Source organism: Tympanuchus pallidicinctus, unplaced genomic scaffold, assembly GCF_026119805.1.
Source record: "Tympanuchus pallidicinctus isolate F22 unplaced genomic scaffold, pur_lepc_1.0 scaffold10, whole genome shotgun sequence".
NCBI lineage: Eukaryota > Metazoa > Chordata > Aves > Galliformes > Phasianidae > Tympanuchus > Tympanuchus pallidicinctus.
This window is the reverse complement of record NW_026294619.1, coordinates 19,912,250-19,935,968: the sequence shown is the minus strand read 5'-3', so window position 1 is coordinate 19,935,968 and position 23,719 is coordinate 19,912,250. Positions and strand designations below refer to the sequence as shown.

The 23,719-nt window shown below is 38.5% G+C and overlaps 1 long non-coding RNA gene across 2 annotated transcripts in view; it reads right to left on the bottom strand.

The window, feature by feature from the left end:
• Positions 1–23,719, bottom strand: part of LOC128072929 (uncharacterized) — a 261,184-nt gene that overhangs the window by 33,735 nt on the left and 203,730 nt on the right. The window contains exon 6 of one of the 2 annotated variants that reach the window (XR_008202525.1): positions 180–357. This is a non-coding gene — a long non-coding RNA (uncharacterized LOC128072929). Of the gene's footprint in view, positions 1–179; positions 358–3,316; positions 3,582–23,719 lie in introns of those variants that run through there. The other variant, XR_008202523.1, reaches the window with a different exon arrangement.

Here is a 23,719-nt window from a genome sequence, read left to right as displayed (position 1 = left end):
GGGCTGGGGAAATGCTGTGGTAATCACGGTGGCAATTCTGCCCCATCAAAGGCTCAGTTTCTTCCTCCCTTCCATCCACCTCTGCCCCATCACAAGGATTTTAATGTACACTACAGGTTGATTTTGCTGTGTTGAAACTGGGGAAAAAGAGGGAGGAGGTAAAAAGGAAGGCAGCGCACCATCTTCTTCATCTCTATGGCAAGGGGCAGCAGTGAGTACTGTGGGCAGAGAGGAGGCACCAGAGCTATCCCAGTTCAAGCAGTGATGCAGAGGCAGTACTGTGTATTCACAGCTTTTGCTGTAGCTCCAAATAAGACAGGTAGGAGTTTCTCATGGTTCATTTCATTTTCATTCTCACTGCAGAGAAAAAAGTACTTGAAATCTTCACACTGATAGAAATGGACATTTCATACTATAGTTTCACATGCCTTATACACAGAATATTAAACCAAAATGAATACCGAATATGAACTATGAACATTCACGTACATTTTGCTGACTCAAAAATAAATGCAATCCACAGTCTTTCATATGGTACAGATGTGTGCACGGTATCTCTGATTAAATATATTAGGATTTTTATTTTGATAAATTACATGCATAATTTAAACTGTTTACCAACATGCATATACCTACCCACATTATAGTTTTATCTCATTATGTAGCTTGAATGATCAGAATGTATTCACCTGAGCAGTGCCTTAAATGCACCCTTTTCAGGACTGAAAACTATGAGTATTACACATAACACATGTCAGCTGCTACCAAACTGCTTCCTTGGCACAGCACCTATCTGAGTGAATTAGTTTTTCACATACAAATTCACATCAACTTCTCTAATATCATCTGAATAGAAGTCAGTGGTGTTCAATAACACATCTGCGTAAAAAGAAATTACCTCCATGACTGAATGTTTACAAGTAGCTCTTTTGAGTGTTCTGAGTATGTGCGATTGGCAGTTTATGATGAAAAGAACTGCATCTTTACAGGAACTGTATCATCATTATAATTGGTAAGACAATATTTTTATGACTATTTAAGCACTAATTATACCTTGAGCAACTTGAAAGATATGTACAGCGCATAGTTTCTGTCTCTTAATAAAACAGGACAACAAGAAAAAGTATTACACTAACAGATAAGAACAATTTATTTTAACAAAAGTATTGACGCTTACAGTAAAACACAATTCCTCCCACACAAGTGGAAAAAAAACACTGCAGCCAAAATACCACTTCTGAAATGAACAAATAGTTTGGATGCCTGATCTGTATGAAGCCTTTGTCTCAGTGAAGTCTGATGTATCAACAAGGTCCTGCAGCATCTTGGTTTAGGCACAGGAAACAGAGAAAAATGAATTAGAACTAACCCACCTACAAAATGTTAAGAAATACAAATCTAAGTATGCATGACGGATCAGAAGTTTAAGAGCAATGAATGGTGCAGAACAACTCATGCCCCTGTAAATCTTCCCATGCAAAGTCAGTGAAGTACTTAGCATACTGGGGACAACCTAAAACACAGTCTGCTGTTGGCAGTGGGAGAAAAAATGCAAAAGGCTTTGAGTTGAGGCTGAGTTCGATTCTCAGAGTGCTGCCAGCTCCATGTAAATTTAAGAGGTACACAGAATGTGATTCTGTGAGTGAAGTGATATTAACGCTGTAGTATGATTTTTACACTAATGTTCTCCATCAGATTAAAATTTAAACCGAGACAGTATTTTTAAATGTGATATTGTCCTCACTTAGACAAAGAAAAATAATGCCAACTAACTATAAAACTGGCTTTGTCCCCTATTACAGGAAAAGCTAAGCAACAGTTTTCCTGTAGACTGAAAGCATTGCTCAAAAATTAAAAGAATGAATGCTTTCTAGGCCTCAAACATCAGCATTTGTGCTTTATGTTTTAAAAGTTAATTAAGCGCTGTAGCAATGCAGCTGAAAATACACTTTGTGGTAATTATCTACCAGAAATGTGTGTAATGATAATGTTATGTTATGGTTGAAAACCTTTGGTATATTTTAGTACCTGGTGGGTTAGTGCTTTTTCTTCTTTTCCCTTTGTTTGTTTTTTATTTTTTTGTTGTTATTCTCTTGGTTCTTTTTTGAGATATGAACTGGCATTCAGTTTAAATTTTAATACTAAATGTTACATGGCATCTAGTCCAGTTTTCTAAACACAAAAAGCTAGCATGCTAAAGCTGCATGAAGGATAACAGCTTTTTTTCTTTTAGGAACAGGTCTGCTGCTTAACATTTGTTATATTTTCCAATATATTAAGAAACTTGTATTCTCCTTTTTCCCTTCCAGACAAAGAAAGCTCCTTTGGCTCTCTAAATTCTGCAGAGAAACAATCATAGTCCAAAGCTGCTGGTTCCCCTCCGCCTAGGTCCCAAGAGCCTGACTTGTGATTGTTGCTACAAAACCTCACAAGTTAGGGTCTCAGGGACTAGGAAAAGTCTGATATGATCCAGTAGAATTCGTCTTCCAATAATCTGAATTGCTTAGTAGTCATAATTGCTGTCAGTAAAACTTTCACTGCTAATGTAAAAACAAAACAAAACAAAACAAAACAAAAAACAAAAACAACACACAGCAACACCAAACCAAAACCAAAACAAAAAGCAACCACCCCCCCCCGCTCCCCCCACCCCAATCAGCAACCCCTCCTCCCACCCACACAAGGCACTTTCACGTAGGGGGCAGAAAAGATCAAATAAGCAGGCAAGACACATACATACATTCAAGACAATGTATCAGCTGACTGAACAGACTTTCCTTACAGTCCTTAACTTTTGAAAGCAAAAAGAAAGAGCACAGCAAAAATCTTCACTGCTTTGACTCACAAGTAGCCATATTACAATGCGTCGAAAGGAAGCATCTAAAAATGGGTTAAAACCTGCTTCTTCCAGCAGATTCATATAGTAACGATTTGATTCTATTTCCTTTAATGCCTTAAAGAAGGATTAAATGCATGTGAAGGGGTTTCTAATTGCAATATTTCGCCTTTATACTTTCAGTCCTCCTATTCAGGTGGGCCCTAGGTTACAGAGTACTTTAGAGCCCCTCTCGATGCAAGGATAACATCTGGGCGTGTATTCACTTTTTGCCTCTTCCCCACGTTCAACATTTAATCCTTCTACAGACTGTTAGCAAAAGCTTCTTCCTTTCAATGGCAAAGCGAGCTTTCGCTCCATAAACTGTAGAAAACACTGACATGCGGAGATTGTTGTCACTTGCACCAGATTACTCAAAGAACACACAACTTTCAAATACTGTCGATACTGTGAGAAGAAATAATCGGATTTCCCAAACAATTTCTTTCTGAAGCCGAACACTTTTAATGGCACGACCACGATCCCAAATTACTTTCGTATTCATTCTCCTCCGATCTTTAGCCTTGTTTGCAGAAGGAAAAAGAAAATTTCTACTTTAGGGACAGGATCCACGGTGGCTTTTTTTTTTTTTTTTTTTTTTTCTTCCATCAGAGCCCAGAGCAAAAGAAACAGCAGCCATAAAGGTCCTAGCCACTGGAGCAGAATCTGGTATAGAAAACTCAGTGCTCTTCGGGAAGCCGTTCAGCTTTAAAAAGGAAAAAAGAGAAGAAGGGGGGGAAGAATTAGAATCTCTGCTGGTCGAACAGGTGAATCATCCATTTACAAGAAAGCTGCACAGAGAGCGCTGCTGAAGAAAAGATTTGCCAGTGCCCTCCACCCCCACCCTGCCCTTCACTCTCCCCTCCAGAAGGCTACCTCAGATTTCAGAACATTTTGGCTTATTTAAAATATTTCAGTAGATGACAGAATGCAATATTACATAAGAGCCGTTCCTTTGTCACTGTGCAGCGTTCAATCAGTTATGCCTCAGACACAAAATAGTTAAACGAAACAAGATATATATATATATATATGAGAGATATATATGTATAGCAGTCCCTGCATTTCATTCCGTTTCTTTCTTTCTTGCAAGCTGATCATGATTTAACAAACAATTTTGACCGCAGCTTTCAAATCAATAATTAGAATGAAAAATCTCTCCCCTCTATAAATATGACATTAACATAATTATACCACCCCCATCGCATAGACCCATCCTCTTTAGGGAATTCATCTGATGCTCTGAAGATGGAAATCAGTCAGATTTTAGTTGCTCTCAAACGTACCTTTGCTTCTCACTGACTGACTGGCTTTACCTCCCGTGCACACACACACACGGTCACCAACACTCGCACACACACACATCCACATGCGCGCGCACATGCACACACACACACGCACGCACAAAAAGGCAAGGCAAAGCGGCGGATGCTGACTCAGAGCAGTTGTGTGTGGAGGGGGTGGTATCGGCTGGTATTTTCACTGCACTCATCATTAACATTAACTCACTGTCTAGCATCCACCCTCTCTCAGACCTGCTGGACTGCAGTATTTGCATGACGCTGTCACTCTAGCCCTTGTGGGTCAGATGTTAGAAGAAAAAAAAGCCTCAAGGCTCTCATAAGGAATGCCTTCATTTCTTCCAAAGGGTCCCTCTTCTTATTTTTCCACCTTTCTACTTCCTCTGTTGCTGTGTCTCAGTTGTTTGACATCTTTCCGGAAGAAAATGTCTTGAGCTGCAATAAGCCAGTAGTCGGTCGGTCCTCCCCTCACCTCACACTCCTATTCCCACCCCCTTTTTTTCCTAATCAATAAGACGGATCTCCAAATGCAGTTGTGAAAACAGGCTCTGACACACAGACTTTCATCCTCAATCCTCTGCCTCAGGAATAGCAGGCAATCCAGCTCACACGTGATGCAAGGAGAAATAATGCCAGTAATTCTTGAACAGACTTAGTTTATTCTACGCCTTCTTCATTTTTTCCTTTGCTTGAATAAATACTAGTGGGAAGGGCACAACAGCTCTCAGCAGCTAAAGGATTCTTTTCTTCGCAGAGCCATGATCATTAAAAAGACTAATATTAATCTTCCTTAAAATTAATGCTATCTCCCCACCTCATTGTGCTCTTTATAAGTAGGAATTGTCTCATAGCCAAAACACTGCCAGGGTCTGAATCACCATTCACTGTGCTGAAATTGTACGTTCCCAGACTCCGGTTGGTATTTAACTGGACTAAGCAATTCTTTTTTCTTGTTCTTTTTTTTTTTTTTTTATTTCAGACTTTTTAATTAAAAATAATAATAATAGTAATGAGAAAGAAGTAGAAGCTGCATGTGTCCGAGCGAGCACTGTGAGAGAACAATGGCACTGCACACACACGGTACGGTACAGAATACTGAAAATGCGTGAGAAAATACTCGTGTATTTATCTGCATGTTATTTGCCGTCTTGGTAGAGCGGTCTGTGCATACTCGCGTGCATCAAACACATCCACAGACACAAACTCGAGAGGTATATATAAAGCATCCAACCCGAAACAAAGCACAGAGGCTGCAAACTGCGACACAGGTTGTATGACAGGCTGTGAGAATCCACAGAGCACACTTACTGCGTACATTTCCACCTTGTTCCTTTGTTCTTAAGACAAGGTACTACAATGACTTACGGCACTGACAATCTTTCTGCTTTTCCTGATTTATGCCACCGGTATTTGTAAATTATTTTCCAGACCCTACCACAGCCCTGTGACTCGCAGAACAGAGGCTATGCACCAGAGGGGGGCAGGTGATGGCCCCGCTCCAGCCAATTCCCTGGGCTGGCCCAGGCGGGCAGCACCAGACTGCTGGCAGCCCCCAGCCCCACCATGGTGGCCCTCCGGCAGCCAGCACCAAGGGCACCCACCCACTGCTGGGGGTCTGCAGGAAGCAACGTGCCATCCCAGGGGAAGGCACCACACCGGGTGCCCGCCTTGAACCCGGTTCATACATGATTATGAGCAGTGATCGTAGTGGTAATTAATGTCTCCGAGAAAGGACAGAATAAAGTAGACAATTAGGAAACAGTTAAGTTTGTGATCTGAGGGAAAGGCAAAGACGGAGACAAACACACACCCATAGGCAGACGCAGAGAGCGAGAGGAGAGCGCCAAGCATGAGACAAGAAAAGCGAGACTGAAATCAGATTTGGGAAACTAAAAAAATACAGGATTACAGCATTCAGCTTAGCATTTACTGAGGTATATAAAAAAAATTAACACATGCACAGCATGGCTTAAAATACTTATTGCCATCAAGAGTCTGTGACGGATGCCGGCTTCTTACTGCTATACGTACATTAGATTGGTCATCGCCTCTTAATCTCCTTTTGCTCAGACCCATCCATTTTTTGCTGCTCCAGCATCTGTGCCCTTTATGCTTTTTTTTCTGTATAGTTACCCACAATACCCTGGATAAATTAATGTCATGACCCTGCTATGACTATCAGAAAGAAAAAAAGGTCTACTATTTTAATAATTGAACATGCGTGTACAGCACACTGCCTACTGATAGCCCAGCTCTGTGGACTGCCTCCAACAGCAGCCTTTGCTAGCTCTGCGAATCAGAAACAACAGATGCAAATACTAGACACATTGCCCTGGTTCTCTGTCTTGGTTTTTTTGTTTTGTTTTTTGTTTTTTTTCTTTTGAAAAAAAAATCCATCTCCTTTTCCTAGCCTCCGCCCCTTCAGTGGTTAAGAACATTGCACTGCCGAAATTAGAAGTATTTGAATAAAAGCATAAAGATGAGTGAAAATCATAAATGGCTGCAGATTCTGGAAATTTATATCCACACTGTGAGTAGGGAAGAGTACCCAGGTTCAAGTGCTGAGCCTCACTTGGGAGCACCTCTGGGACCGATGGGACTGCAGACTAGATTAAATCAATAGTCGTCTGAAACAAGATGTCGTAATCAATCAGCTCAATTACCACTGTCATAGAACTGGGCTTACGGTCTTTCCTGATTCTACTCTTCTAATCATTAACCCTTTTACATCCTCAAAATGAGAGCTCATACTCGCTCTACTCGCTCTGCTGCCCTACCTTCCAGATTATCCAAGTTTAACTTAGCCTTTTTCTCTATTTTCTCTTTCCCTGTTTAAAAGACATAAGAACTGGTCAGCAGATAATGTTTCGAGTGCGAATATGGCAAGGTGAGATGCACTCCTTTAAATGCACCTATTATATATTTGCTGTGTGCGCGCTTATATATTATTATCATGCCTCCGGGAGTGGCTGGGTGGATCAAAGACTGCTGTTTAATTAACATTCAACTCAGCTGTTTCCTTGGAGATTACAAATAGAAGACTAGTTGAATTAATCTGAAGCCGTTCACTCTTTCCACTAATCCAATGCCACACGGCTCTTCTTCATGGCCCTCAACCTAGTTAGGAACAACTCGCTCCTTGTTAATCAACCACTAGGAAAATCCATTTCCAGCTGAGGGTAAGTGTGAAAATAGTTGTAAAGACATGTTCATATGCGTGGCCGAATTTCCAACGAGTAGAATTGCCCAGTCATTCACCTTGTGTATTCACAACACAGTAAATCCACACGCATCGTATGGAGAAAAGAGCCATCAGCTTTGAATATGAGCAGTGCCACTTTAAAATCTTGCATGTAAATATTGCTGTCTGAAGATTGCATTTCACTGATTTAAGATCTTTTATTCCTGATTAAGTTCTGAAAAGATCAAAAAGCTGTTCATAAAAATGCTGTAGCAATTGTCACATATCCCTCTTTCTATTTTTAGGAGGGAAGAAGAAATCTAAGTGTTGCTAGATAGGTGATAAGTATGCAGAATTTTGGTCTCAGATTTATTCTGCTGATAGACTCAAATGCTAATAGTGAAAGAAAGCCCATTACATTTACAGTTTCACCTCTGTCTGTACTCACTGCCTCGGACTCCAAGCACAACAATACCTTTTTTAACCATGGAGCTGCCTTTCAGCTGGAGGGAGTGAATGCACAGCCTCAGCCCATGCATTGCTGTGAGTGCCAGGTAGCAGAACTTGCTCCTGTGCCACAGCAATGGTATTTTGGGGAGGGATTTTTGCTCCTGAAAGTTGTAGGAGTGAGTATGAGACACAGGCAGCACATAGGTGTTTCCCCACAGAGGCTGAGGTCATGGGATGTATCTGGGGAATGGTACCTGCCAGGGTAGGGCTGTGTGCCACCTGCACTGCACTGGGGCTGCCCCAGCTGAGCCAGAACGGTCTATTGCCAGAGACTGATCACTGTGTTTCACCATCCAGCTGTTGTCATTAGTGGGAATATAAAATATTGGTCTCCAAAATGATTCAGCTGTGAGCATCAACGCTCTTTCACAGGCTTATACCTCAGCCAGGAACTGCTTTGTTGGAGGAACTGACCCCTCGCAGATGGAAAAAAATGACCTCAGCTTCACATCGTTTCTGGGAAAGGTTTAGCTGACATGATGAGATACAAAAGAACCTTAATACTGTCCTTTAGTAATGCGAAATGAATTTGATGCACCAGACTTGCACATCGAGCTGCTAGCTGAAGGGTGCTACTCTGTTTTGCAGGCAGCACTTCAGACTTTAAGCATCATCCACCAGGGGACAGCATTCACATCCGTACTGTAAGGATGCGGCTTATGTACTTGAAGAAATGAACGAGAGCAGCAGAAAAAGAAAAAAAGATATGAAGTAGTATTTCCTGGATTATTACTTGTGGACAGACAAGGAGGAGTGGTGAGGCTGGATGCGGATGTCAGAGGCCAAAACCCACCCAAACTCAGGATGAGCCTTTTGTTTCTTAGACAGCAAGAATAAGGTGATTTGCAGGATTAACATAAACTTTGTGCGAATGATAAGGATTCTCATTAATAACAAAAAATAATCTTAAAGGAATGGGATGACGAGAACTAAGCAGAATCACTGTGTGTCCTAGATGAAGTAAAAAATGCAGTAGCAAACAGTATTCTGATTTTGCAGTTCTCATCTTCCTATTTTCCTGTGCGCTCCAAAGGGAGGATAACACCCCCATCCCTCTTCTGCCAGAAGAAAAAGTTTCTTCATCACAGTGCACATGAAACAGATACCCATTTGAAAATCATTTTAGCTTCCTTAACTGTAGTGTTTAAGGTAGGAGGCAGTTAGAATGACTAGCAGCTACGCATATGCTGTATCTGATTGTCCCTGATACATCCTTTGCCTAAATGTAAGAACATCAAAGGAATAAAGACTTCAGAAATATCCCACATCTATCTTGTCCCTGATCCATCACAGAAATCTACCTCTTCATTTCTTATTTACAAACATCACATTCAGATTTTCCTTATTTTTTAGTAACAGTGCTTGGCTGGAATTCCAGCCTGAGCAAGCAGTATTAAAAGTACTGATATTCTGCACTATTACTCAAAGGAAGTCACTATTAGAAAAGAAAGAGATTGATATTAAAATGAAGTAAAAACTGTTCATATAACTGGTTTTGAACAAACACACACGTTTGCATTTTTGGTCTGATCCTGAGCAGTATTTTAAAACTCTACCTTCAAAAATGTTTCAATATGGCATTTTCATTATTTCCTTAAAATATAGGTATGTAAGTATATATGTAATTGACAAAATCTTAAGATTACATGGAACAGGTTCATCAAAACCTTTTGTTTATTCTCTGAAGTTCCATATTTTTGTTGCAATTGACAGTGGTTGTAAAAAGGGCAATTCAAGTAACTGTTCAGATGGATATTCTCTCTGAAATTATTTGAACTATTTTCCTGAGCACCAATTCTTGTTTACATGTATGTTCAATAAGAGTCAGAGTTTATAAAAGGAAATTATTCTATTAATTAAAGGTAAAAGTCTGTACTATAGACAGAAACCCTCCTATTCTAATTAACAGTGTGGTTTGAAGAGAAACACTTCTGACAAACATTCAGACAGCCTTGTTTTAAGAGGTTTCAAAAGAAAACTGGGGAAAAGAGAACCATTTTAATGAGAAAATACTAAATAGCAGGCTCGATGCCTGCAAAACTGGAATATTTTAAATTTTCTAGACAGTGAAGGTTAAAGCTGTCCTGAATTCTCATAGTTCTCTCTCTCCTTTCAATCAATCTCATTGATTTTTTTTAAGGGTCAGAGGCTATACCTTCATTGATCAAAGAAACAGCCTGACACAGCGAAAGAGTCTGCCAATTCCAGACAGATCAATCACACCTTTGTCTGCTTTTGATACATTATGGTTATTTATTCTGCATCACCACGACTTTCTGTCGCATGGTTCTCAATGTAATAATGCTGCTTGGGGACAACAATAAAAAAAGGGGGGTGGGGGGGAGGGGAAATATTCTATGTAAAATATTTTAAGCCTCTCTCTGGTATTTCTGAGGGTGGCTTATGATGGAATTTGGCCAACTTGTCTGATTTCATTTTGACTTGGAAAAGAACTCCTGTTCTGGTATTTAACTCTCCTTGGTCAGCGTTTTGTAGGATTTTATAAAGGCAATCCTTTGCAAATGTTTTCTGCAAAATGTTTTCAGAAAAGTAATGAGATCTCAACAGAACAACAATTAGGATCTAATCACATCCAGAATCGTGCATGTTTATACACTCTTTTAAAGATGTTTTAATAAATAGAATGTAACTGATACCCAGCTACAGCTACTGACTGCTTTATGGCTGTAAAATGAAACTAAACGGTCAGCCTAAAATAATTGCTAGGAAATATTGCTGAATAAACAGATATAAGTGCTGAAAAGCTCCTGGCTTTGCAATCTATTATACTGAAAGCCAGCTAAAGCTTTAAAAAATGCACTATATGCTCGCTGTCTGTCGTGACTGAAAGTTATATGCTACTATTTATCTTTCCATAGCATCTGCAAGCAGCCTTTAAAACTACTGTTGGTCCAGTATCAAACCTTTTATTCACATTTGGTATCCTCTCACTTCACAGGCAGTTGTGCTACTTAAGAGAAATTGCTTGTGGGTCTTGTGATATTTATTACAAACAAAGGCATTTAAATCCAGTTGTAGAGGTGAAATTGTAGCATAAAAGAAGCTAGTGGCAACATGCCCAGTGACTTCGGTGGAGTTGGGACTCCACAGCGAGAACTTACATCTGAACTCCCTCAACTCAAGCTACCTTCAGTAAGAAAAGCAGCTCACCGGATCTCACAGGACAGTGCCCTCAGAAAGAAGGTGCAAAAAATTAACACCCTTCCTTGCAGAATCTCCGACAAAGCAGCGATGAGCTCTATGCACAATACAGCCTCAGCAAGATCAGAGGAATGGTTCGATAAAATTAAGCATGTAAATCTTTGCAGAATTGTATAATAAGATGCAATCATCATCTCGATGAAATTATTCACCTACATCATTAAAATCTTAGAATAAGACACACGATAATCCAAATGGTTGGCACCAGTTTCTGATTTCACTGTGCCTACTCTGTAAATTATTGTGCACCAGATTTACGGTTACATCAACATTATTATGTAAAGCAAAAGGAAAGCGGTATACTAAGTTGAAATATTAAACCTATTAAAAAGTTATGAGTTTGACAGCATCCCTACAAGTATTTGTGAGCGTGCCAAGAATTGCATTTAAAAACCTTTAAGTAAAGGAAACTGACTTCCCGTGATAAACTGCAATGCCTAAGAGACATCACTAAAATGCTACCGCCACTCTCAAAGGCAAGGAGACCTTAAAAACAGTTGCTGGCTGACAGCGCTACACAAAAACATGCAGTTTCTTCTACAAAGAAATAAAGCTGAATGCGCAACATTTCGGAGAAGTTTTGAATAAGTCTATTTGTCCGGCTTACTTCGCAAAGGCTCTGCAGAAAACAGCACCATAAACACTTTCAGTCCCCACACAAGGGCTAAACAAAGAGTCCTCTTTCTAGCCATTTAATCCAGTAATTTATTTTTTCAACCATCACATAAATCGAAACACAGCTGTAACCAATGACTTGCAGATCCAGTTCCCTGCCAGCTGGATCCTGTTCTGCTGAAGCAGCAAGATTTTTACATTGTTCACTTCTGTACATCTGGAGAAATCATTTGGGTTCAAAGGTGACTAGAAAAGCTCTTTAAATAAACTCAACCAACAGTGAAGAGAGGCCTAAGTATCTACAAAAGCTACATAGAATTCCATTTAAAAACTTCTTTGTTTTTCAAATTAGTGCAAAGAACAGTTTGGTTTTTAAACATTTTATGATTATGACATTTTAATTGAATTCTACACTCAAATACATATTTACTGTTTCCCGAGAACTTTCAGTGTCAATACTCAAAAGTGATCATAGTTACAGCATTTAAGAAAGCAGTCAGAAAAAACAGTGATGGAATGAAATAAAATGTCAAAATATACCTCAATTCATGCATCTTAACTGTTGCCTAAAGCACCACTCCACTTTAAATTCACAGAGCAAACAATAAGAAAGCATATACTGTGCTGAGACATGCTGAACCTCAGAAGTTAATCCTTAAAATAGCCTTATTTCAAAAAGTCTGCATCATCCCTTTCTGAATGAGTCTTCTAAGTAACAAAAATGTCCCTGACATTTAAAACTGCACACAGTAAATTGATTACAATGCATCATTTCCTTTGGAAAAACAATCACAAGGCAAACCAACTGAATCTTGCAGAGGTAAATAACAATGAATATTAAAGGCTTATATAATCTGTATCTTTGATTGCTTTTCAGACAAAGAATGGAGGGAACGGGCACTCAGATGAGTTTACAAAGGAGGGGTTTCATGTCCAGCACAGGCCACATTAACAAAGTACTTCAACAACGCTGAAAGTTCCTATGCTGTTTTATTTGCAAATTCATAACCGTGAACTCTCGATTACAAAACATACCAAGAAGCATCACTGAACATCTAATTCCACTCAAACAGGTGAGCAGGACACATTCAGAAAGTGCCCCATCTGCTTCCCCCAAACACACAGTTCCTTTCCCACTCATTATTAAGAAGTATCCCTTAATTCAGACAGGGTTCACTGCCGCAATGGCTTTTTTTCCTTTTTTGATACTTACAGTTAGAGTTGGTTTGAAACAATGCTGATAAAAATATCCTTTCTAGTTGCCACTCTGGCCACATCTCTGCCTGGGTTTCGTGCTGGTCCCCACCACCTCCTCCTCGCAGATGAAATGAGTAGCTACCTCACCTTCAGCTCTTGCTACTTGTTGTCTGCTCTTGTCTGTGCTTCCCCCCTCATAATTACAGGAATGCACTGTTACATATGCTATCTGTGTTCTGTTGTGAAAGCATTAAAAAAGAAAAAAGAAGAAAGATGGAAAATATGCCTTTAATAGCCAAATAAATCAGATAAATCATCTGCAAAAACTAACATGTAAAAATCATAACCAGGTAATTGCTACATCACTCCAGGGCAAACTTTAAGGAATTTATATGTACATTTCTATATACTAATATATATAGATTTATGTTAACATTCTAGAATGAAATTTAGTCTGCATTTAATTGCGTTTCTAGAAAGCTCTCTCTTCAGTGTCTGCTGTTTATTTATTCTTAAATATGGTTTAGCTTTTGCCTAACAATAAAAACATCACAAACCCGAGTTAAACATGACAGAATATAAGTTGCAACTGACCAGTGGTTAAGCTTCTGCAATGTTTCCCGTTTTCAGCTTTACCAAAATCAACCGCGCAATTAAACAGTACAGAATTTATTTACTATCTATTTACCACAGTTCTTTTGTTTCACCATCAGCTGTCCTTTCTAGTTCAGATTCTTTACTGTTAAGGTTATTTGCCTCCATTTTTACTGAACAGATCAGGATTTATTATACTAATCAGACATCACCTATGACCCCAACTGTAACACTATCTGCATGCTCAGGATTTCAGGTAAATTAGATCAGGGTGACTTTGAGTCACAGTCTCAAATAGACCCTACACAGAGGCATTACCTGTTTTAGTGAGGTGACTTCAGTTGCTCAGAGAACCTTGCATAAATCTTTCGCATCACAGTTGGCAGTACAGAAGATATCCTGATTTATCCATGAATTATACTTCTACAGCAGATCCTGAGGCAAAAACCTCACTGGTTTTTATGCATTTGGTTGAAAACCTAAGTCCTGCTGAACAAAGCTCCCCATTGGAAATCTAACAAGAAATCTGCTAGAAGGACTGAAACAGAGATTCTTAAATCTGACATGCAAATTTCTGAATGTGCTCAGCCAGATCTTACAATTACCCAAATTTTTGTTTGGCAAATGTTATGGTTGCCTCTACCTGAGGGCTTGGGTAATTATGCTTATCATCCATAAGGTGCTTAATTATGCCAGTTTACATTACCCAGAGTCCTTTTTGTAAACTGTACCACTGAATGCTCTGCAGTGGGGATGAGCAACTTTCTACAGATAAGTTGCCAGTCCTCACATACCTTTCCCGCATTTAAGATAGATCTTGTCAATAGAAACTGAACAGGGAGCCAGAAGCTCCTGCCATTTAAAGATGAATGATATTGCCAATCATGTTTTTGGCAGACTCCTGCCCCTGTGCAAGGCAGCATATCCTATGTGTTGGCTCTCTCCGGATTTGGAACCCAGGACATTTAATCTGCAGCATACATTGGGGCACCTGTCAGAAGAATTCCTTTCTGCTCTTCCACCTGGCCTCAGTCGTTTGCTCCTCTACCTTGCTTGTGCTGACACTTGCATCTTACAGCTGCATCATGAAGCCGACTAGGAATCTGATGCAAAAAGTAAGCCGGGAGAAATAAAAGATCAGATTGCAGATTGCCCTGATCTAGCTCATTAAACAAGTACACAAACTAAGAGCCAGCTCATGAGCCCTGTGAAAATGCATGCCACTGGCAAAAGGACGGAATTCTCCATTAGGTGGCAACGCGAACTTCGGCAAGATATAAGTGGCCTTATACCTGTCTGGAGCCAGGAAATGTGTGAGACTCTCAAAGTCACCTCTTTAGGACATTGAGGGTCCCCACCTTCAGCCTGTGCACTAACCTTACTATATACCCAGGCACCCATGTAGAACCACATAATATGGAATTAAAAAAACTATCAAAAGCAAAGATGTATTTTGCAGACAGACAAAATAAAGATACACCCAGAGGACAAAAGACTAGGTACTGCTAGAAGAATCATGTAGAAAGTGTTCAAAGTGGTCATAACAGTAAATAAGATATTAGCAACAGTCTGCTAATACATCAACCCTACAAATAAATATGATAGAAGCAATTAACAGTCATTATACAAAACACAAAGAGGGAACTCAGAGATTACAATACATCTGAAATGAAAATTATGGTAGAGCTAAGGATAGTTGCAACAATGGAATTAAAACTGAAATTACATCTCTGTCTTTCAGACACTATGAAAAAGTTCATTTTAACTTTGTGAAAAAGACTGCTACGTACTGTATAGATATAATTACTTCTACAGTTCTCTCTTTGTATGCATCTCATTCCACTTATCCAATTTAGAACAGTGTTCTTAGTCAATTATTTACAAAGGTAAAATAGACTGGCTTAGGATTTTCATAATGTCCATTATAGCCATAAGTCATTCAGAGAGAATCAATAAATTGTGTGTATCTCCATGTAGCAGCATATAGCATTTTGCTTTTTTTTTTTTTTTTTAATTTGGTAACATGCCTATCACTGATGTGCACTTTTCATTGGATTTTGATGTATGAGCACACACCACAAGGCAAACATATGCCTTTTCTTTCACAAATAAAGTGCCATCAGACGCTGCATCCATGTTTGTAAATCATTTTGTAGATGATGTGTTCTCACACGTGCAATCTGAGAGCAACAACATAAGACACAACATATAATTGTGAAACATATCACATCTATTACTTATGAAAAAAAAAAAAAAAAAAAAAAAAGGTGGAGCAGCACGATCCACAGCTAGGTCTATGTTGTGTGCTGAATTCCTAAGCAGAACATCTCGTCATTATATCTAAGCTTCACAGCCCAGAAAAGGACCATATCTCTCTAGGGATTTTAGTATCTACAAGATCACCAGAAACCTGTGTGATGCACACATGTGATAGTCTCTGCCTTGGAACCCACCAGCTGGCTGAAAGATACCAACAATGTATGCAATGAGACAGCTTAAAAAATTACTGCACATATTAAAAGAAAAGACTTCTAAACAAATCTTTACAAGTCCATCCTAAATTTACATTTAAAACAGCCCCCATAGCATACCTTTTTTTTTTTCTAAAGTAAGCTTGGCACAAAATATTATCTTAAAGCAAATTACTTGTACATCTTGGAAGGTACATAACCTTGAGCATTGACCAAGGAGATACAGGTATCCAAGCATAAGGAATCTTTGATTGTAAGACTGCAATGATATCTTGAAGGGTACACTTTCCTCAAAATTATCAGAGAGACTCAAAGAAAGTAAAAGCCACAGTTTCCACTCTAACTACTATTAGAAATCCTGCTGTATGAGTCTTGAATTTGGATTTCCTGGGTCCAAAATTGCAGCTTAGAACAGCACCCAAGGAAACCAAGTAAATCCTTAATATTTCTGTGTTCTCCATGAAGAAGGGAAAGCCACAGTGCATTTTAAAACATATACTTCTGTGCCAGTAGATTATATGCCTGCAATAGGTAAAATGAAAGCTTTTAGTCCTTTATTTAACATTAAAAAAATGGCCATAGTAGGTTTCGTGCACAGCCCTCCTTGATCAGCGTAATTCTCCAATCCTGCCTACACGTGGGTGCCAGAGTAAGAGTATGGACAAAACAAGCACAGATGATCTCAGTAAGAAAAGAATATGTAGTGTCTGTGAGGAAAGACAATTGCTTTGGATAAGGAAGTTTTGGATTAGGAGGCTACCAGGTGGAAAAAATGAAATAGCTCATAGTTGTAACAACCTAATTTAAGGAACCGATGGAAGATAGATGGAAGGAAGAGCAGGTAATAAGATACCAGCATAATGCATTGCTGTTACACTATACTCAGTAAAACTTTCCTGTTTCTCAACTCCTCTCTGTTTTCCATGGATATTATTACACTGATTTCAAATGTACTTTGCAATTGTTTCATAAAGGTCAAATTCCATACTATGTACGTAGTTCTCTCCAAAAGTGATGCCTCCTATTTATTTGGAAACTACAACAGCAACGAAAAGCACAATAACACTATTTGATAGAGCAAATTCTCAACTACAAAACACTCTTTTTCAACATGCTCACCACCATTAGCAATGCATTTTTGCCAGCAATGAACAAGAGCCTGCATGCCACTCTTGAAACAATCTGTCCCAGTGGAGGTGACCCTCTGATGCTGTCACCACAGCTGAAACGCACCACCCATTGTCTCACTGTGCTCACATTCACTGTTTGCTCTCCAGAAATGTTCAGCAAGCGTCAACAAATGTCAGTGTGGTGCATTTTTTTTCTATATCAAGAAATTCACTGGTATACCTTTGCTCCATAGCTCTTCCATGCCAGAAACCATTTTGTCAGACCACCCCTCTGCTGCCATCTGTCACACAGCAACCACATATAATGGAGTATTGGTGGGAAAGTTCAACCTCTACTGCCACACCACCAACATCTGCCTTTGACATTATGGGCCAACATAATAAAATAGGAGGCATTACTTCCAGGGAACACTTCATACAGTAGTGTATTAGCATTAGTAGCATTAGCCACAGTGTGAAATTTTTAACTTTAATTCTTTGCTGCAAGGAATCTGATATTATCTATGCATGAGCTACCTCATACAGTCAGTCTGTGAAGATTGCGGAGGAGCACAAGGAACCCCCCACCCCAGAATTCTGCAAAGAGAGAAAAGTAAGACAAATTTCCTAATGCTGAAATCAGGTATTTGAAATACATTTGGGGAGCCACTTCTCTAGGTGATTGCAATAAAACATAATTAAAAGTGATTCTATCTTACATCGTATAAAATGCATAAATGACTATGGCTTTATGAAGCCATTATTCAGCAAATGTGAGATTCTGGTTTTTTTTTGTTTTGTTCTGTTATTGCTTCTAGTTAGACAGAAACATACTTCTGTATGGGTATAGACACTCTAAGTATAATTATTTGAAAAATAAATGATCAACATTTCCTGTGGACCTCAGATGGAAAACCAAGCCTTCCTGGGTTGCAAACAAGCTCTGATCTACTGAATTGAGAAAGTCCTCAGACCTTACAAAGTGGTTCAATACAACGCAGAAGTGACAGACTAATTTGCTAAATAAATCTACCTTTAAGAGAAGTGTCACATGACCTTTTTCCATACAAAAGGAGTACATCAAGCCTTGATTATATTCAATTTTTTCAAAACATAAAGCAGCCGGACAAGCAATGCCATTACAATGGCTTCATTCTTTAAATTCAGCAAATGAGACAACACGCTTTTATGTTATTCAGTGGGAACTAACAGCAAGAGGCAAATAATACCAGAGGACAGGTTTGTAACTTCTACTTCTGTCAACTCTTACAGGTATCAGTTGTTTAAAATTATCTTCTCAACTCTGATCCTACTTTAACTAGTGACTTCACAGCAGCAACATTCAGTTTTAAACACCATGAATTTACTCCTCACTAAATGGCCAGTAAGCTGCACTAAAACACACCAAACATCTTCCCCAGATATGCAGGCAAAACTACTTTTTGAGCTCTCTATAGTAACTGTAGATTATTCCCCCATTCCTAGAGTAACAGTGGTATAAATGAAAACTAATAAAACAATAATCTGTTGATTATTAATCTCATGTCTTAACATTTACCAGCAAAATACATTTTTGGAAAAGGAAGTTATTTTGCATCCCTTGAAAACCTTCATCCCTTTGGAGGAAAAGAAAACAAAACAAAAAGAAAAAGCATAAAAGAAGTAAGGAAAGACCATAAAATCTGAAGAGGGTACTCTATATTCATCAGCTAGAGCCTCAGAATGATTATTTGTGTCCAGGATGGCATGTCTGGGAATCTTTACACACTGAGTTCCTACAAGTTGTATTCTACTCCTGGAAGGGAAGAAATTAATTTTCTTATTTTCTACAATGCATGCAGCATTTTTCATCTGATTTCAAAGAGTTTCACATATGATATGAATAGGACTGGAGTTAAAATCCACAATACTTATGTACATTGCAGCTTATTTCACAAAGGAACAAAACAGATTTCATAGAGCTGTCACAATTCTGTCACAGAGCATCTTTTCACTCCAAAATAAATCAGCTAAAGTGATCTCAAGCAAATTATATTTCTGTGCAAACCTATTCATATAGGTCCATCATATAGGTTAGACCCACTTCTCCATTTCAAGACTATAACCAGAATTTACTCTAAGCATCAAAGAATTCCAGTGCTATTTCCCTGCATCTACCACAGGAAAGAGAAGTACCTGAGATGACACCGAGAAGGGATTTATGGATAACTACTGACTTTACTAAGAACTAGTGGAGGTTAAAAGAAGGAAATCTTAACATCAGATTAAAGAATCTCACTGTCACTCTAAAATAGTCCTGACATCAAGACAAAATCAGTGTTGAAATAATAAGAAGAAAGATTGTCAGAGGATGCATGGAAATAAAATCATCATCCAATATGTTATAAAAGATTTATCAAGTTGACTGAAACTGGTAATATTTTAAGTGATTGTAATTAGTGAATTTTTAAGTAAGCATATGCACGCCATATATGAAATTCAACAGTTTTTTCAAGGGTCTTTCATAGCTATATCAAACTGTTTTTGACAAATTTAAGTCTGTACATAAGCAGCCTGCATTGAAATGAATTTCAATGAATCATGGCAGAAATGACTGCCACCATGCTGTTAGCAGCTCTGAAAGAAGTCCAGGCAGAAAAGCAGAGTGGGTGGTCACAGTGCCAGCTTGGGGAATAAAACCAGTTTGCACTTTACAAATGAAACAGGGAAGATCCCACACTGATCAGGAATTAACACAAAGTAAACTAATTGCTGGGGTCCTCAATGTCACAAAAAATATTTTATTTTACTTCATGCCTGGGTATACAAATGTTATCAGAATGTTTAACTGCAGATAACTGAACTGTTGTGTATTCATTCAACAGTACATTGAGAGAAAGTTTTTGAAAAAAGAAAGGTCCATAAAAAGTCATTAATTACTGTGGTAAACATCATAGAGAATCAGGAGAGAGAGATATTAAAAAAATTCTGAATGCCTTTATTTTGGATAAAAAATGCTTAAAAGTTAATTTTAAATGTTAGAAAAATAAGCTGCAACATTAGCAGGATTTAGAAAATACATGGAAAGTGCAATGCCGAAGAAGTGATCACAGTTAACAAAAACTCTTGCACTTCTATTTTAATGTAACGGTCAAGTACTGAGTAGTATAATCATTAAGCCTTAGGGCACACAGGCTGCACTAGATATTTTTTCTACACAAACTTGATTCATGGAGATAACCAATATACAAACTGTAGCAGAATATTTCCTTTTTTGCCTTGACTACTGAGGCTTTCACCAAAAGTAGCCTAAAGTGAGATATACAAGTCATAACTTTCTTGCTATTACCTGCAAAATTTTGATAATGTCAGAAAACATGTGAATGGTAAGGATCGATAGATAGGAAGGACCTCAGAGCACTGCAACAGTTCAGTGGTAAAATGGAGTTTTGCCTGGGTTGACAGGACTTGAAAAGAGCTAGCAAGAGCAACACCATGGTGAGAGTTCTGCTGCATGTTTGTCCAGGGAACAGAGGCATTAAAATATTACAAAGTGTAGAAGAGAACAAGAAATATTTGAAGATTAAGAGGACTATTTAATGACAATAGATCGATGAAACACTTTTAATTTTCAAAGGTACAGTTGTTTGAAGAGCAGCACTTTTCTCCTAGAAATCTGCTTAAATTAGTTTCTTATATAAAGATATGTTTGTTGCATGTTTTCATTATTCTCCACTCACATTCAATTTGCAAGTACACTGTGTAGAGATCACTGCTGTGATTGTGTCACTGCCCATGGTAAGACTTATATTTCCTGCACAAATATGTAGTTTATTTGCTTACACCATATGTAATTTACTATTGCACTTACCTTTTATCTCTAGGGTGACACAAAAGTATGCGCCTGGCAGACGCAGAAGAGTCTGGCTAACTACAGGTGTAATTTTGTAAACTTTAACTTTGCTAAGTAATAATTATAATATAAGCAAGGAACAAGGACTACCCACAGAAACTCCTCAGCTGTTTCAACAATGCAAACCAGGTAAATCCCGCCCCATGGAGAGAACAGCAGCACATAAGTATTATCTAAGATCTTCACAAATACCTTCCTCCTCTGGATTTCTGGGCCAGCAGATGTATCTGTATGAGATTCTTAGCCCCTTAATGGATGATGCTACAAGCACTTGAATTTCATTTTGGGTGTCTGCATCTAAATTGCCCTGCTGAATGAAAGCACCTGCAAATTTGAACCTTTCTTGCAGTGACTACAAGATATTTAATGAAGAAAATGCACATCTTTCACAAATTTAAAATTGGCATCTCTTGTCTTTCACTGAATCTTCTCTTACTGTTTTACTTTGGAAAAAGACGCAACAAATTTGGAAATTGATTTTCACTCCTTTTTTTCACTCCTTTTGATCATTCTTCACCACCATAGAGGTCAGAATAAGAGATTTTGCACTACATTCTGTGATCTGAACTGTGTGCAGATTAATATTGGACAGATAAGACCTCATTGCAGTTCCTTCTTCTTTGTCTGTATCGGATTTGTTTTGTTTGGATGACTTTTAAGGGAAGGGAGTGGAAAGACTGCCATAACTTTAACAGAGATCATAGACTTTATCAAATTTTCTACAATGACCTTAATCTTTTTCCCTGGTGTTTTTGTTTAGAACACAACATAGTTCATAAATAGTTCAAATTACTTCTTTCAATGCTTGCTAGCTTTCCTACATCACTACTGAATTTCATTTGACATTGTGTCATCCATTGCTGTAGTTCTGCAGGTTCATTTTTCTAGAATGGTAGAATGTCCTGGGTTGAAAATGACCTTAAAGATCATCTGGTTTCAACTCCCCCACTGTGGGCAGAGTTGCCAACCACTATACTAGGCTGCCCAGAACCACATCCAGCCTGGCCTTGAATGCATGCATCCATGAATAGGGCATCCACAATCTCTCTGGACATATTGTGTATCGGACTTGAGCAACATCATGAGTACGTTGAGTACATCATGCCATTTACAGATGTTGCCATCTCACTGTCTAACTTTCTTTCCAACTCATTAATACATTTGCCAGGTAACAGCTCTCCAAGCATGGAACAATGGAGCATACCACTGTATTGATTTTGATATAGAAGAAGATGGCTGTATATTTTTTACTTTAGATTTCGTTATCTAGCCATTTTTACCTTATGACAAGGATTTTCCTACTGCCTAGTGACTACTCAGCTTCATTAACTGCGGTTCCTATGGAGAAAGCATTTGAAGACCACAAAATTCTATTGGCTTTTTAATTCTTTTGCAAGAGCTTGTTGGGAAGAAAAAAAAAAAAAAAAAAAAAAAAAAGCTAGTAGAATATTGAGGAATTCATTTCATTTTCAGAAATAGATTTAGTAATTACAATATTTATATTAGTATTTTACCACCTATGTCTAAATATATATTCTTCTAATTCCTATTTCTTTCAATATCCCAGAAAGATACTTCACAGGACTAATCCAAAACAGATTTCCAAAAACTAGTCACAGTATTAGCTGCTGTTCTGTTCTTCAGTCCAAAAAATGTAACGACAACACCTAAATAAGAAATATTCACATTCTTTATCATATTGTTCCAACAGTAATTATGCTTAATGAAAGAAATTAGCAATGCTGTCCCTCTCAGAATATAGAGAATGAGACCTTTTAATTACCTTAGTATTAACACACAAGAAAAGTAACTGAGTCCCTCCAAGGAGGATCAAAATCCACAGGCCTAGACAACTTCTGATTGCAACTCTTCTGAACGTATCTTTTCTATATTCATAGCTTGTAGATTTCCCAGCTGATCCCTTCCCACTTATGTGCTAAACTTTATTCCCACCATTGTGGGATTCTTGAATTTCATATCTGAAAGGTGCAATTTGAGAGTATCTCACTTTCTGCCACATACTTTCAAGAGTTAAGGGAACACTACTCTTTGAAGACTAGTGAATTTATTTGAAGACTTTGAATTTATTATTTGTAAGGTACAGAACAAACAATTCACAGCTTGCAGAAAGTGGGAGTAAAATGAATGTAAGCCAATTTTGAGCCCTCTTTATCCTGGACTGCTCTGCATCCCTTCACACAGTGTGGTCATCTCTTTGAGTCTGCCTAGGTCCTAGTGAGGATTGCCCATGAACTCCAGTAGTACCTGGCACTTTGTGATGCTGCCACCGGGTTCCTCCAGCTGTGCCCTGGCATGCTCTGAGTGCCCACTCAGTCTGGAAAACAGCCTAATGGCCATTTCCTCACTCCCTGTGGCAAGGGAACTCTTCTTCAGACAGACTTAGGGCTTTTTAGAGCCATATCTGGCAGCTGTTGTATTTTTTTGCCATAGATCAGGGGGCAGGTGAAGAGAAAGAACAAATAAGGTTACATGTTGTGGGCATGTTCAGCTCTCCACCTTCTTTAAAAATAAGTCAATGCTGCAGATTATGTAAAGAAAAAAGTTTGAACTTTTCTGTCACTAGCTAACCTTCCTTGCTCATATGCCATATTCCTGTCGTCTTAGACAATGAGGATCAACAAAACCAATTTTAATGTTATTTGTACAGTCAGCTGTACTTTCAGGATCAATTGAGCCTCAGTACTTGAATTTCAATTGGTGCTGTTTATTTAAAACATCTTCATTACAACAA